The 10795-nt window shown below is 42.3% G+C and overlaps 1 non-coding gene across 1 annotated transcript; it reads left to right on the forward strand.

Annotated features, from left to right (window-relative positions):
- The first annotated feature begins 9577 nt into the window (after positions 1-9577).
- On the forward strand, positions 9578-9696 carry LOC145418505 (5S ribosomal RNA). The gene has a single exon (XR_013900712.1). It is a non-coding gene; the product is annotated as a 5S ribosomal RNA (ribosomal RNA).
- Positions 9697-10795: the final 1099 nt, after the last annotated feature.

Here is a 10795-nt window from a genome sequence, read left to right on the forward strand (position 1 = left end):
CACTGATGATCAACGAATACTTACGAAGCAGCAGCCAGACCCCACATGTCTGGTAACTGTGAGTAGGAGGGAGGATGGCCTGGGGTGGGAGGGTTTGGAGAGTTGTTCACGTCACATTATCAACAGCCAATGATAATGCGTCCGACGTATTCTCAAAGTGCAAAAACGGTATGTTGTTTGTATGGTATTACACTGTTCTCTGAGTCTGCCTACATTACAGCATATATACTATATGTTTACCGTTAAAGGTATGCTTCTTTGTCTTCGTTTTGTAATGTTCGATAGGAATGATTGTTACAGAGACTGATCTTATAGTTAGGACTTCCCATGTCATTCTGTCTAAAGGAAAATGAGAAGTCTGTTAATCGCTATTATAGATTATTATTATTATTATTATTATTATTATTACATCTCCCCTGTGGCGGGGGGGACACAACCTGGCCGCACTATGGGGTGGTACTACTACTCTGCGGCCAGGTTGTGTTAGGAAGAATACTGCCACCGTATTCCCTGCGTGTCGTAAAAGGCGACTAAAAGGGGCGGGGTGAGGGGACTAGGGACCCCCTCCTCTGTTTTTTAGTTCCTAAAAAGAGACAGGCCAGAGAAAGGGATGGGGGATGGAGTTATCCCCGTACCCTGAAGATTGGGTCTATGAATGTGCGTGGATGTAGTACGATTGAGGCTAAAAGGGAGGAGATTGGGAGAATGTTTGTGAGAAGAAAGTTGGATGTGTTAGCTTTGAGTGAAACGAAGATGAAAGGGAAGGGTGAGTCTATGTTTGGAAGTGTGAATGGAAGATTGTCAGGTGTTGATAGAGGAAGGGCAAGAGAAGGTGTGGCCTTGTTAGTGAGTCCGGAAGTACAGCAATGTGTGATTGAATGGAAGGAGGTGTCATCGAGACTGATGTGGGTGAAAGCGAAATTTGAACGTGAGTTGTGGGTGTTTGTGAGTGCATATGGGCCTGGTAGTGAAAGGGATGAACAAGAGAGGGAGTCTTTCTGGAATGATGTTGATGAGTGTCTGCAGAGTTTTGGAGCGAATGTGAATGTGGTAATAATGGGAGATCTGAATGCTAGAGTGGGAAATGTAGCAGTTGAAGGCGTAGTTGGTATGCATGGTGTGCCTGGAAGAAATGAAAATGGGGAACGAATGATAACGATGTGTGTTGAGCGAGAGATGGTGATTGGGAATACACTGTTTGAGAAGAAAGATATTTATAAGTATACATGGGTGAGACAGGAGGGTGGAAGGGTTGTTGATAGAGCTTTGATGGACTATGTGGTTGTGTCTAGGAATGTAATAGGAAGATTGTTGGATGTGAGAGTTCTGAGAGGAGAGGGTGGAGGTATGTCTGACCACTACCTGGTGGAGGGAAAGTTAAGAGTAGGTAAGAGATGGGTGAGAGCTACGAGGGTTAGGTGTGGCAGGGAGGTTTTGAAAGTGAGTGAGTTGGATAAAAGAGAGAAAAAGATAGAGTATCAGGAGAAATTGAAAGATGAGTGGAACGCAGTGAAAGATCGGGAAAATGGCAGCGTGGAGGAGGAATGGCAGTTGTTTAAGAGTGCTGTGGTGGGGCATGCAGAAGAGGTGTGTGGTGTGAGAAGTGTGGGTGGTGGTGTAAGAAAAGGAAGTGAATGGTGGTGCGAGGAAGTAAGTATGACTGTGGCTGAGAAGAGACGTGCATATGAAGTGTGGCTGCAGAGGAAGGATGAGATGTCACATGAGAGGTATAAGGAAAAGAGGAATAGAGCGAGAAGGGCTGTGCGTAATGCTAAAGTGGCAGCAGATGAGAGGTGGGGTAGGCAGCTGACAGAGAATTTTCAACAGAATAAGAAAATGTTTTGGAAGGAGGTGAAAATGGTGCGAAAGGGAGTCTGGGAAGGAAGACCGAGTAAAAGCAGAGGATGGAAGGATGTTAATTGAGATGGATGCAGTAAGGAAGAGATGGGCAGAGTATTTTGAAAGATTGTTAAATGTAGAGGAGGAAACGGTGGCTGAGATTGTGGCGGATGGAAGGGTGCAAGGAATAAATGTGTTGGGAGAGTTGAATGATTCTTTGATCACGAAAGAGGAAGTGGAGAAGGCAGTAAAGGAGATGAAAACAGGGAAAGCTGCAGGTATGGATGGGTGTGCTGTGGAATGCCTGAAGGGTGGTGGAGTGACTATTGTTGACTGGTTAGTAAGATTGTTGAATGTGTGCTTTGAGAAAGGTATGGTGCCAATTGACTGGGCAAGTGCTTGTGTGGTCCCGTTGTATAAAGGCAAGGGTGATAAGTGTGAATGTACTAGCTTTAGGGGTATAAGTCTGTTGAGTGTTGTAGGTAAGGTGTATGGTAGAGTGTTAATTATGAGAGTTAGAGAGGGTACAGAGGGAGTGACTGGTGATGAGCAGTGTGGCTTTAGGAGAGGGAGGGGATGCGTTGATCAGGTGTTTGCTGTGAGACAAGTGTGTGAAAAGTATTTAGCGAAAGGCAAGGATGTGTTTTGGGCATTTATGGATTTAGAGAAAGCGTATGACAGAATTGACAGGGAGGCTTTGTGGACTGTTTTAAGATTGTATGGACTTGATGGCAGGTTACTAAAAGGGGTTAAAAGTTTTTATGTAAATAGTACAGTAGAGCATGTGTAAGAGTGGGAAATGCTGTGAGTGATTGGTTTCCCGTGAGAGTGGGGCTGCGACAGGGATGTGTGATGTCCCCTTGGTTGTTTAATATTTACATGGATGGTGTTGTAAGGGAGGTGAATGCAAGAGTTTTAGGTGGTCTGAGTCTGGTAAATGTTGATGGTGGAGAGTGGAATCTGAAGCAGCTGCTGTTTGCAGATGATACTGCACTGGTGACTGATTCAAAGGAAAGATTGAGACAGTTGGTAGAGGAGTTTGGAAGGGTGTGTGAAAGGAGGAAATTGAAAGTAAATGAGTATAAGAGTAAAGTGATGAAGTGTACGAGGTTGATAGATGTTAGGGGGATGAATATAGTTTTGAATGGTGAGTTGCTTGAGGAGGTAGATTGTTTTAAATATCTAGGGTCACATGTTGCTGTGGATGGAAGAATAGATGCAGAAGTGAAGTTTAGAATAAATGAAGTAGGAAAGGTGCTGGGAGGAATGAAAAAAGTGTTTAAATGTCGTTCGCTTAGAATGGATGTAAAGAGAAGGCTGTATGAGGGTGTTGTGGTACCGACTGCATTATATGGGGCTGAAACATGGAATATGGGTGTAGCAGAGAGGAAAAGTTTGAATGTAATGGAGATGAGGTGTCTGAGGAGTATGTGTGGAGTGACGCGTATGGATCGGGTGCGAAATGATGAAGTGCGAAGGAGAACTGGAGTTGTTCGGGAGATGGCTGGTAGAGTTGAGCAGAGGGTGTTGCGATGGTTTGGGCATATGGAGAGAATGGATAATGAGAGATTGGTGAAAAAGATAACTAGATCTGATGTGAGAGGTGTAAGGCTGAGAGGAAGACCACGAATAGGATGGATGGACAGTGTGAAGAGAGCGTTGGATGCGAGAGGGATGTCTGTTGAGCAAGGAAGAGTGGCTGTGCGTGACAGAAATGGGTGGAGAGAAATTGTGAATGAATAAGTGATGACGCAGCCCTGAGGGGATATTCTCCCGCATTTGGTCTGATCAGCTAGTCAGGTCAGGTGCGGGTAAGGGGATGGGTCTGTTATGATGTGGCAGGGGTAAACCAGTTCTGCTGTCGGGCCTTGCTACGGATGTCACTGATTGCATTGCGCAGTTGACCCTTGTGCGGTGTGGTGCGGTGAGGATCTGTCCGTTCTCCCCTTTGGGGCTAAGTTGCGAATGAATGTGTTTGAATAGATGAGGAAATGGAGAGTGTGTCGTCCTGTCTCGGCTACCTCCCTTTCCTTGGGGGAAGCAGCCTAGGTATATAGATAGTTAGATTATTACACACTACCCTAGACTCTAAGTTCGAGATGAATACTTACCAGAATAACACTGGAAATGTTTGCATGCGGATGTTTACAGTGGGATGACAGAGGATAAATAATTAAACAAATTTATGAACGTTTTCGAGTCAACTCCAAATATAAATATATGTTATATCGTTACGAATATCTGGGGGAACGTCTCATGTTAAAGTCGAGAGGGAAGGAAAGCATCCAAACCTCTGTCCGAACCCAGCAAACTTCTATAACTTAAAAGACAACATTAACTCTACTGACATCTACGTAATTTATAAAATAAAATGCTAGCATCATATTGTCATCTATCCTTATTAAATTAACTCAAACATACCTTCCAAGTCATACATTGCAGATTTACGCGTAATTCCCAACCTATCAGCAAACCTTCCTGTGCCCTTACCCCCAGTCCCCCTCCTTCCCCTCCATCACACTCAAAGTTACCAGACTCATGAGGTCTGGCTGTCGCTTCTCATTCACCCGTCTCACACCAGTGCTTCGAGAGGCGGGTAATGCGGAACTTTCCCTGACTGTACATACAGTCATGTATAGGTAGGGTGTTTTTTGTTTTTGTTTTTCTTTTAAATGATTTTCTTGGTGTTTAACATTGCTTTGGATATTCCTATGCGTGTTTAGATGTCTAAATATGGCAGATTGACCTGAAAACAGTGCCAAAATTAGGAGGGATATTGTACATACAGTCGTGTATAGGTAGGGTGTTTTTTTGGTTTTCAGTGTTTTTTTTTATTTTTCATGGTTTTCTTGGTGTTTAGCATTACTTTGGATATTCCTATGCGTGTGTTAGGATGTCTAAATGTGGCAGATTGACCTGAAAACAGTGCCAAAATTAGGGGGTGGGAGGGTACTGAACATACCATGGTGTATAGATTGGGTGTTTTTTATTTTTCAGTGTTCTTTTTTCATGGTTTTCTTGGTGTTTAGCAATACTTTGGATGTTCTTATGTGTGTTTGGACGTCTAAATATGACAGATTGACCGGAAATCAATGCCAAAATTAGGCGGGGTACTGAACATACAGTGGTATATAGGTAGGGTGTTTTGGGGGTTTGATTTTTTTTTTTTTTTGCATGGTTTTCTTGGTGTTGAAAAATATTTTGGACAATCCTATGTATGTTTTGATGTCAAAATATGGCAGAATGACAGGAAAAAACTGCCAAAATAAGGAGAGATAGCCTACTGTACATACTGTAGTCTTTAGGTAGGGTGTTTTTTCGGTTTCCATGGTCATCTGCATGGTTTTTTGGTGGTTAGCATTACTTTCGATATTCGTATGTGTGTTTTGATGTCTAAATATGCCTGAATGACCGGAAAACACTGCCAGATTAAGCACTGGTACTGTACAAATAGGTTAGGTTTAGGTTGGAGGTGGGTATAGGTAGGGTCTGGGTATGGTAGGGGAATAGTGTTCTTTATCTGGATGTTACCACTACCCGGGCATGCCTTTGGCTCTATTATATCTGGATAATGATTAATTACTGCATACTGTTTTTCTGTTTCAGGGCAAAATAACACTTTGCCCGTATTACATGACAACCTTGTCCATGACAGCGTGGGTGTGGCATGTCATGTGGGAGGAGCAAATGGGAATGTTGTCCAGTAACTTACCAGTTCCGCCTTCTTAACGATTCTTAATTGGCCAGGGGTTATGTGTTAGCTTGTAATTGGTAGCTCATGGTTTCTGTATTTGTAATAGGCTGGAGATTATACCTAAGACAATACAGTACATTGGCTTGTTTAATCTAAGAATGAGGAACTAGCAAGTGACACATTTCATCACTAAACACAATTCACACATTTTATTACTGGACATGTAACTTTGATGACAAAACACACCGTTTGTGCACCATTTCTTTTTTTGGTTTACCTTCACATCATACGGGTGTGTGGTTGAATTACCAACGAATTCTCCTGATTCCTCAAGCTATGAGTATTTAGCCTCCACTTTTTGTAACTTAGGCAAGAGAAATAATTTATTGTTTTATATTTGTTTTGTGAGGCCAATGTGAATCCCCATTTGATATACGAACCTGATATTTTTTCGTGTGTATGTTACAGTGTAAAGTATGTTTTCTTGTGAGCTTTACCTTACCACTTTTGGTGATTAATTAAGGGATAAGAGTGCTCCGTAATATATACCTGTAACAATTTAGCGACTGTGACAGGACAGCTCTGTGACATGATATTGGCAACCTTGGTCAGATACACAGTGCTTACTCTTACCTAATTAACCTATAATCATTATTCATGGGTCTAACGAATGATAGTAATGTCAGGACGTTTTGAATTCTAAGTCTTCCCCAAATAAAGTGAAAATACTCACAAGGCATGAGCTCATAGAGCTTGCCCAGTCCTTGTAGTTGAAATATTCTGCCAGAATCACCAAGACCAATTAATGTGATCTAATTATGGGCACCATGTTTGTGCACATTGAGTCCCCCACAGTTTGTCCTGAGCCACTTGATACTGAACAAGGTATTGACCCTGAGGTTTAGGCATCGGAGATACCTGGCCCCAGTGTTTTTTCTGCTCATGATACTGGTGACAAAGTGCAATTTGAGCTAGCCAAAATTAAGTTGAGAGAACTAGAAGTGTAAGCTCAAATGAGAGAAGGAGAATCACAAGCTTAGAAATACAAGCTCAAATGAGAAAGTGAACTGGATCATGAAATCAGACAAGGATACTCTGATAGTTCACCTCGAGCTCTTAATTTGTCTGCCAGGGAATCTTTTGATGTTACCAGGAATATAAAGCTAGTTATTCCCTTTAATGAGCAAGATATCACTAAGTACTTCGAAATGTTTGAAAAGGTGGTATGTCGTCTATCTTGGCCAAAAGACTCTTGATCAGTACTGCTGCAGAGTGTTTTGAAAGGAAAGGGTCAAGAAGCATATATATCTTTATCAGTTGATGAATGTGCTGACTGTGATCATGTAAAAGATACCATTCTCAAAGCTATGAGCTCGTGCCAGAGGCATATAAGCTTAATTTTAGATCCACCTTTCAAACAGAAAGATCAGACTCATCTGGATTATGCTAGAGTACTCACAGATTTATTTGATCAATGGTTACATTCTAAGAAAGTTAATGATTTCTCAAAATTGAAAGAAATAATAATCTTGAAGAACTTCACTGGTGACATAGATGATGTTGCTACTCATCTAGTAGAGAAAGATTTAGATACCCTAGCTGAGGCTGCCGTTGTGGCAGATAATTATAATAAAATTCATAAGCATGAACGTAAGCCTCAGTCATTTGTTAAGGGTAGGAGAGTGAACCGACCAGTTTTTGTGAGCCCTTCCTATGGCAAAGGCAAGTTAATATCAACTGACACCATTGGGAACACTGCAACCCCAGAGCGTGTTAGTTCCGCTAAAATAAGTGAGAACAGTGCTGCCAGAGGGTCAGGGAAAAGCATATGATTTTACCACTATTGCCAGAAAATGGGACTTTTAGAGGATAGTTGCTGGAAAAAACGTGGGCGAAGTTCCAAAGTTAAACCTATTACTTTGATAAACTCTTGGGGATCTTTTGACACCAACAGTGAGTAGCCACCCACAGATAGTTTTAGCGGTAGTCAGACATCTTCCCAACAGGTGCATATTGTTGATAAGACCAGAGTAAAGTTGTCAGTGGTTGATAGGCAGACTCCTGTAGAGCCGTTGTTTGACATTAGTGAGACTGGAGCAGTGCAGCCATCAGGATCAAGTGAGAGTGGTAATAAGACTCCGTCAGAGTGTCCTTCCCCAAGCAGTACACAAACTGACTCCCCCCAAGATAATTTTTTGCTAAGTTCATATCTAAGGGGTTAGTTTCATTTGCTGCGAAAGGTTATAAGTAAGTCACCATCCCTAGAGACACTGGAGCTTCACAGTCGCTAATGCTGAAGGGGACAGTTGATGTAGCTGACCCGAATGAATGTCTTGTTGCAGAGTGTAGTTGATTTTGGATCTGTCCCCTAGATAAGGTGAAGCTCCAGTCAGAGTTAGTTCAGTGCGTGTGGGTGTTGTTGACCAGCTACCCGTACAAGGGGTCATTTTCCTTTTGGGTAATGACTTGGCAGGAGGACAAGTGAGTGCTGTTCCCAATGTGTAAAAAAAATCTGAGTGAGGGTAAGACTAAAGAGCTAGGAGTTGTATGTCCTAAATTGTTTCCCGTTTGTGCTGTAACTAGAGCTGTGATGGCGAAGGCCAGCCATGATAATTTTGACAGTAATGGCAAAGGCAAGCTGTGAGTAATGAGCTTCCACTCATTGTAACTTAGGTAAGAAAAATAATTTATTGTTTTATATTTTTTTTTCTTCTGAGGCCTATGTGAATCCACTTTTGATATACGAACCTGACTTTGTTTGGAGTGTAAAGTAAGTTAGTTTTCATGTGAGCTTTACCCTACCCTTTTGGTGATTGATAAGAGGCTAAGTGTGCACCGTAATATATACCCATAACAATGTATGATCATCAGCCATTGCAAGTCCACTGCTGAACAAACCCAAATAAAGAGAGCGTCATCAAAGAAACAAAGAAATTCTTGAAGTAGTTGAGGAGTACAATTACTTGGGACAAAAAAAAATAGAACTAAATAAAGACCATGATAGCGACTATAAAAAAAAAAAAAAAAAAAAAAAAAAAAAAAAAAAAACATTGCAGTTGGGTGGAAAACTCTCGTTTAAAATAGAGACATCATGAAAGGTAGGTTGCCAGTATGTATGAAACGAAAAGTAAATAACGAATGCATAATCCCAGCAGTAACGAGCGGGTATGAGACCTTGAAACTGACAAAATCGATGGAAAATCAACCAGTCCGTTCTCAATGAGCAAAGGAAAGGTCATTGTTGGGAACATCTTTGAGAGACAGGAAGAGATAAACTTGGGTGAGAGAGCAAATACAAATTCATAATTGAACTTATAAAAGAACAGAAATGGAGATGGGCAGGTCATATAACAAAAATAAGTGACAACCGATGGAACAAGAGGCTGATTGACTAGATTCGAAGAAACTTCAAGCGTAGCAAAAAATAAATAAATAAATAAAAAAAGACCAGACAGGAGGTGGAGAGATAAGATAGAGAAATCTGCAGGCAGAATTTGGCAATGATTGGCTCAGTCAAGGAAATCATGAAGAAGGTTGGGGGAGGCCTTTGATCAGCAGTAGAATATATATATAATGTGTGTGTGTGTGTCAATATATGAATGTTCCTTACTGACAAGTTAATTTTATAGGGAGTTTAGGATGTGTATAATCACTTGCCCAGTTGGGAGGAGGCACAAATAATACACAAGGGTTTAAATAAATGTGTAAGGAGGGCAAAGGAAGCAGCTCATATTTGTGCAAACAAGGGCAGCAAAACTAGCCATCGTGACGGCTTTCTCTGCTGGACGAAGCCCAGCGCGGAATTAGCCAACGGGAGAGGCGGCGAAGGCAGGTCAGGTCATGGGGTGAGTGGACAGAGAGCAAGAAGGGGAGATGCCACGGGTACTTAAATAGCTCCCGCCAGTCCGAATGTAGGATTCTCTTTGATAAAGTCCTGTGGTCGAAACGTTAGAGACTATACTCCAGCCTCTCACCTGTGTTTTTCCTAACGTTCCTGAATATATATATATATATATATATATATATATATATATATATATATATACCAACGGCCATACCACGCTGAGTACACCGCTTCCCGTCCGATCAGCGAAGTTAAGCAACGTTGGGTCTGGTTACTACCTGGATGGGTGACCGCCTGGGAATACCAGATGCTGTTGGCATAACGTTCTCCCTACGTGTCAAGTGGGGTTGGTGGAGGATTAGTGCCCCTCCCTGTAAAACAATAAACTTTAAGCCCTTGGCCACCCTGTTTGGGATACATGGCGTCTGGCAATGAATGAATGACGAATATATATATATATATATATATATATATATATACCTAGGCTGCTTCCCCCAAGGAAAGGGAGGTAGCCGAGACAGGACAACACACTCCCCATTTACTCATCCATTCAAACACATTCATTTGCATCTTAGCCCCAAGGGGAGAACGGACAGATCCTCACCGCACTACACCGCACAAGGGTCAACTGCGCAATGCAATCAGTGACATCCGTAGCAGGGCCCGACAGCAGAGCTGGTTTACCCGTGCCACATCATAACAGACCCATCCCCTTACCCGCACCTGACCTGACTAGCTGATCAGACCAAATGCGGGAGAATATCCCCTCAGGGCTGCGTCATCACTTATTCATTCACAATTTCTCTCCATTTATTTCTGTCACGCACAGCCACTCTTCCTTGCTCAACAGACATCCCTCTCGCATCCAACGCTCTCTTCACACTGTCCATCCATCCTATTCGTGGTCTTCCTCTCAGCCTTACACCTCTCACATCAGATCTAGTTATCTTTTTCACCAATCTCTCATTATCCATTCTCTCCATATGCCCAAACCATCGCAACACCCTCTGCTCAACTCTACCAGCCATCTCCCGAACAACTCCAGTTCTCCTTCGCACTTCATCATTTCGCACTCGATCCATACGCGTCACTCCACACATACTCCTCAGACACCTCATCTCCATTACATTCAAACTTTTCCTCTCTGCTACACCCATATTCCATGTTTCAGCCCCATATAACGCAGTCGCTACCACAACACCCTCATACAGCCTTCTCTTTACATCCATTCTAAGCGAACGACATCTAAACACTTTTTTCATTCCTCCCAGCACCTTTCCTACTTCATTTATTCTGAACTTCACTTCTGCATCTATTCTTCCATCCACAGCAACATGTGACCCTAGATATTTAAAACACTCTACCTCCTCAAGCAACTCGCCATTCAAAGCTATATTCATCCCCCTACCATCTACCAA

Source organism: Coenobita brevimanus, chromosome 114 (assembly GCF_032717465.1).
Source record: "Coenobita brevimanus isolate Jiangsu-jjx chromosome 114, ASM3271746v2, whole genome shotgun sequence".
Lineage (NCBI taxonomy): Eukaryota > Metazoa > Arthropoda > Malacostraca > Decapoda > Coenobitidae > Coenobita > Coenobita brevimanus.